Source organism: Delphinus delphis, chromosome 4 (assembly GCF_949987515.2).
Source record: "Delphinus delphis chromosome 4, mDelDel1.2, whole genome shotgun sequence".
Taxonomy (NCBI): domain Eukaryota; kingdom Metazoa; phylum Chordata; class Mammalia; order Artiodactyla; family Delphinidae; genus Delphinus; species Delphinus delphis.
The window spans coordinates 55,956,042-55,962,531 of NC_082686.1; positions in this window are offsets into that span (position 1 = coordinate 55,956,042).

Consider the following 6,490-nt stretch of genomic DNA (forward strand, 5'->3'; position numbering starts at 1 on the left):
CTCCTGAGTTCCAAATTACCTAAAATAGATCTGAATTTGAATTCAGTGCCTTTATCACCAAATCTAATTGCTTGCCTCTATTTCCTGTCTCTTAGGTTATAACACTAATGACTCACATCACTTAAGCCAGGAAGCCTAGAATGAGGCATCTCAGCTCTCAACTACACACTCAATACTTCAAAAGTCCAGTGATTCTCAAAAACAGAAATATAGATCAATGGAACAGGATAGAAAGCCCAAAGATAAACCCACACACATATGGTCACTTTATCTTTGATAAAGGAGGCAGGAATGTACAGTGGAGAAAGGACAGCCTCTTCAATAAGTGGTGCTGGGAAAACTGGACAGGTACATGTAAAAGTATGAGATTAGAACACTCCCTAACACCATACACAAAAATAAGCTCAAAATGGATTAAAGACCTAAATGTAAGGCCAGAAATTATCAAACTCTTAGAGGAAAACACAGGCAGAACACTCTATGACATAAATCACATCAAGATCCTTTTTGACCCACCTCCTAGAGAAATGGAAATAAAAGCATAAATAAGCAAATGGGACCTAATGAAACTTCAAAGCTTTTGCACAGCAAAGGAAACCATAAACAAGACCAAAAGACAACCCTCAGAATGGGAGAAAATATTTGCAAATGAAGCAACTGACAAAGGATTAATCTCCAAAATTTACAAGCAGCTCATGCAGCTCAATAACAAAAAAACAAACAACACAATCCAAAAATGGGCAGACCTAAATAGACATTTCTCCAAAGAAGATATACAGACTGCCAACAAACACATGAAAGAATGCTCAACATCATTAATCATTAGAGAAATGCAAATCAAAACTACAATGAGAAAAAAAAAAAAAAAAAAAAAACTACAATGAGATATCATCTCACACTGGTCAGAATGGCCATCATCAAAAAATCTAGAAACAATAAATGCTGGAGAGGGTGTGGAGAAAAGGGAACACTCTTGCACTGCTGGTGAGAATATAAATTGATACAGCCACTGTGGAAAACAGTATGGAGTTTCCTTAAAAAACTACAAATAGAACTACCATATGACCCAGCAATCCCACTACTGGGCATATACCCTGAGAAAACCATAATTCAAAAAGAGTCATGTACCAAAATGTTCATTGCAACTCTATTTACAATAGCCCGGAGATGGAAACAACCTAAGTGTCCATCATCGGATGAATGCATAAAGAAGATGTGGCACATACAATGGAATATTACTCAGCCATAAAAAGAAACGAAATTGAGTTATTTGTAGTGAGGTGGATGGACCTAGAGTCTGTCATACAGAGTGAAATAAGTCAGAAAGAGAAAGACAAATACCGTATGCTAACACATATATATGGAATCTAAGAAAAAAAAAATGTCATGAAGAACCTAGGGGTAAGACAGGAATAAAGACACAGACCTACTAGAGAATGGACTTGAGGATATGGGGAGGGGGAAGAGTAAGCTGTGACAAGGTGAGAGAGTGGCATGGACATATACACTACCAAATGTAAAATAGATAGCTAGTGGGAAGCAGCCGCATAGCACAGGGAGATCAACTTGGTGCTTTGTGACCACCTACTGGGGTGGGATAGGGAGCGTGGGAGGGAGGGAGATGCAAGAGGGAAGAGATATGGGAACATATGTATATGTATAACTGATTCACTTTGTTATAAAGCAGAAACTAACACACCATTGTAAAGCAATTATACCCCAATAAAGATGTAAAAAAAAAAAAGTCCAGTGATTCTTTCTACCTTCCAAAGTTCTCCTGAGTTTGTCACATTTTTATCCCCTCTACCATTTCTTTAGTTTCAGTCCTAAATTATTTCTCTCTTACATTCCTGACCCAATAATTGATTCCTCCTAATTGATTTTCTTTTATCCTCTTCTAGTCTTTCCCAGTGATGCAAGTCAAATCAGTTCACTTCCCTGTAATCACCTAACCTTCAGGACCAGTAGCTTAGTGTCATAACCAGGAATGCATATAAGTTATTTAGGAGCTGAAATTTTATACAACAGTGTGTATTTGCATTTTTCTGACAAGAGGGTTTTATACATTTCATGAGATTATCAGAAGCTGAGGTCCCAGAGATAATTTAAAAATTGGCCCACTGAACAAAACTTATGATATTCTTGGCTCTTCCACTACAACTATACACCAGGTTTTAGTCTTATTAGAGTTACTAAAATGAATCACATTTCTCTCACTTTTTTATGCTTTGTGTGCACATTTCCCTGTATCAAAATATCTTCCATTTCTCTTTCCATCCAAAATACTACTTGGTTTGGACCTCCCCTCTGGGATATATCCTTTCTTACCCTGAAAGGAAATGTACAGTTAGGTACCTTCTGTGAATTCTCATAGCACCTGTGGCTCTCGTGTGAGCTGTTTGAAGACAAGGATTTTATCTTGCTGTGAAAAATCAAATAATGCACTCCCAAAGATACCCTATTCCCTGGAACCAGTGAATATGTTACCTTACATGGCAAAAGGGATTTAGCAAAAGTGATTAAGTTGAGGATTCTAAGATAGGGAAGTTATCCTGGATTATCCTAGTGGGCCCAATGTAATCACATGGTCCTTATATGAGAAAAAGAGGTGGGTCAGAGTCAAAAACGGAGACATGACAATGGAAGCAGAGGCTGGAGTAATGAGAGAAAGGGGCCATAAGCTGAGAAATGCAGACAGTGTCTAAAAGCTTAAAAAGGCTAGGAAACAGATAACTCCCTGAGAGCCTCAAGAAGGAATGCAGCCCTGCTGACACCTTGATTTTTAAGACTCTTGAACTCTAGAACTATAAGATAATTTGTTCTAAGCTGCTAAATTTGCAGTAATTAATTATAGTAGCACATAAAAACTAGTACACTTGATAATGTACAGCATAGGGAATACAGTCAATAATATTGCAATAACCTTGTATGGTGACAAATGGTAACTAGACTGTGGTCATTTTGTAATGTATAAAAATATCAAAATCACTATGCTGTACACATGAAATTAACATAATATTGTAAATTAATTGGTAATCTGTGCATTCTAGATCCTAGTAGAGTACCGAGTTTAGAATAACTAAACAAACTCTTCCTGGAAGAATTTCTCTCTAAAGCTGAATGTTGCTAAAGTCCTGACCATGTTGGTTACTTACTTTATGCCTAAACTATGTAGCCACTAAACTGATTAATAATTTAATCAAATACTCTTTCTTGACTACTTATGGCTAATTAAGAACAATCTATCTCAGCCCTCTTGACCCTCTTGGAGGAGGTAGGAGGATATGAAGAATGAATTAATTAAGAAAAGCGGTAGACTGTGGCCCTATCTCTGAGAAAGTAATGACTGATTTAAGATTTGAACTAGAAGCAGCTTTTAACTAGGCAGAAATTCAGGGTCTTCCCTGGTGGTGCAGTGGTTAAGAATCTGCCTGCCAATTCAGGGTACATGGGTTCAAGCCCTGGTCCAGGAAGATCCCACATGCCGTGGAGCAACTAAGCCTGTGCGCCACAACTACTGAGCCTGAGCTCTAGAGCCCAGGAGCCACAACTACTGAAGCCCATGCACCTAGAGCCCGTGCTGTGCAACAAAGAGAAGCCACAGCAATGAGAAGCCCGTACACAGCAACCAAGAGTAGCCCCTGCTCGCCACAACTAGAGGAAGCCCGCGCGTAGCAGCAAAGATCCAACACAGCCAGAAAAAGAAAAAAAAAAAACTACTTAATAAAAAATAAGTAAATAAAAAAATAATAATAATTTTTAAAAGGCTACAATTGTGGAACATGTCTGGCAGATTACTAGAAAGATATGATTAGAAATAAATAGTAGCCATTGTTAAAAAACACTAGGCAGAAGTTCAGTTCAGGAAGAGTATTCAGCCACTGGAGGTGAGAAGGTTGGTAAGTATAAAGGAATGAAAAGAAAGTCAGATTAGCTGAAGGCTAGAGAGGATGTGAGATACAGAAGATATAGGAAGAGGAAGACCCAAAAGCACCTTGTAAGGGAGTTCCCATTGGCTAAAAACAATGGAAAAGCATCGAAGGGGGATCTGGTGGTGACAGCAAGGGGGTATGGTGGAGATAAGGAATGACAAAACTTTAGGAATCTGGATATTGGATTAGGGCGGATGTGCATTAAAGGGAGCAGATCTGAGGATTTTCTTCTTTGTTTTCCAGCCAAATTTTTTTAATTGAAAAAGATGAGCTCTGCTAATAAAAATTATTTTATTAATGCTATTTTTATTAATAATAATTATTATTATTATTCTCCCTTGCCACACCCATGAATTCCTATCAATGAATATCCAAAGCCATTTTATTAGCATTCCCTGAAGAGAAACTATATTTACATCAAAGACTACATCCACTCAATTCTAAGGGCAAGTGGAAATGGTGGCTATAATAGTGTGCCTGAGAAGTGACAAAATGAATGTTGGAAAAGGAAAACAAATCACTACATGTTACAGTATACTTCATGTTTACCTGCATCACCATTTTTTAAAATTCATATCATTTATTTTCTGACTTATTTTATTATCTTACTCCATGTATCCTAATCAATATATTTATCAATCGATATATTGTTTATAATTTTTATAATTATAATTTTGATATATTATGTTGATATATTATGTTGATATATTATGTTTATAATTATGTTTATAATTTTTATAATTTTAGTTGCTACAAATTTTCCATGAAAAAAATAATTTTTATTACAAATCTATTAACCACTATTTTTTTTTTTTTTTGCGGTACACGGGCCTCTCACCGCTGTGGCCTCTCCCGTTGCGGAGCACAGGCTCCGGACGTGCAGGCTCAGCAGCCATGGCTCACGGGCCCAGCTGCTCCGCGGCATGTGGGATCCTCCCGCACCGGGGCACGAACCCGTATCCCCTGCATTGGCAGGTGGACTCTCAACCACTGCGCCACCAGGGAAGCCCCAACCACTATTTATTTTCAAATAGATTTTATTCAAAATATAAATAGTTATAAGATATAATGAAAGAAAAAACAATAATTATGTATATGTGTGCATATTTATTGACGTACATACCTATAAAACACAGAAAAATAAACTCCACTGAAAATGGGAACAATGTATATGAATAAATTAATAGAATACTACCGAAAGTCATAAATGAAGATTTGAAAAAATGGAAAGGTATAACTCTAAGACCTAAAAATGTCAAATCTCTTTTGAACAAACTTGTGGTTGCCAAGGAGGTGTCGGGGGATAGGGAGGGATGGATTGAGAGTTTGGGATTAACAGATGCAAACTATTATATATAGAATGGATAAACAACAAGGTCCTACTGTATAGCACAGGGAACTATATTCAATATCCTGTGATAAATCATAATAGAAAAGAATATGAAAAAGAATACGTGTGTATATATATATATATGTATAACTGAATCACTGCTGTACAGCAGAAATTAACACATTGTAAATCAACTATACTTCAATAAAATAAATTATTTTAAAAAGTCAAATCTCTTTCAATTTATAAATTTGATGTTGTTCCAATAAAACTCTAAGAAACTTTTTTCTTCTAGGAGTTAAACAATTTTAAAGTTTATATATAAAAATAAACTAAATGATAGCTCAGAAAAATATTTAAAAAATAAAGGTAGCAGGGCTTCCGTGGTGGCGCAGTGGTTACGAATCCGCCTGCCAATGCAAGAGACACGGGTTCGAGCCCTGGTCTGGGAAGATCCCACGTGCTGTGGAGCAACAAAGCCCGTGCGCCACAACTACCGAGCCTGTGCTCTAGAGCCCGTGAGCCACAACTACTGAGCCCACGTGCCTAGATCCTGTGCTCCACAACAAGAGAAGCCACTGCAATGAGAAGCCTGCGCACCTCAACAAAGAGTAGCCCCTGCTCTTTGCAACTAGAGAAAGCCCGCGCGCAACAACGAAGACCCAATGCAGCCAAAAATAAATGTTTTTTAAAAATTAATTAAAATAAGTAAATAAATAAGGGTAGCAGAATATGCCACCCCAAAATACACTGCTTTGGTATACTGATTATTTTGAGCTTTTTCATTGTTGTTGAAAAACAATAAATGCAGGCAGCGGCTTTCTCTGAACTCCTAATATCTGCCTAAAGACGAAAGGAGCTCAATTGTCATAAATGCCCTCCCCAGGAATTTCATCAATCAGGGAAGACTGACTCATCACAGGAGAGGAGACTAGAAGCCGACACCTAACTCTGTCATAAACTATCATACCTCCCATCTATTCTTCCAAGGGCCCATTCACCTTTCCTAAAAATCACTTACTCTCCCCTCAGAGGCCTACATCTCCCCTCCCTCTTCCCTATTAAGATGATATTTAAGCCTAAATTCTAAGCCACTTATTTGAGTTACTCATCTGTTTGTGGATAGCTCCTATGTATACATGAGGTATATAAGTTAATAAATTTGTTTGTTTTTATCTTTTTAATCTATCTTTTATTATTGGAGTCTCAGCCAAGAACTCAGAAAGGT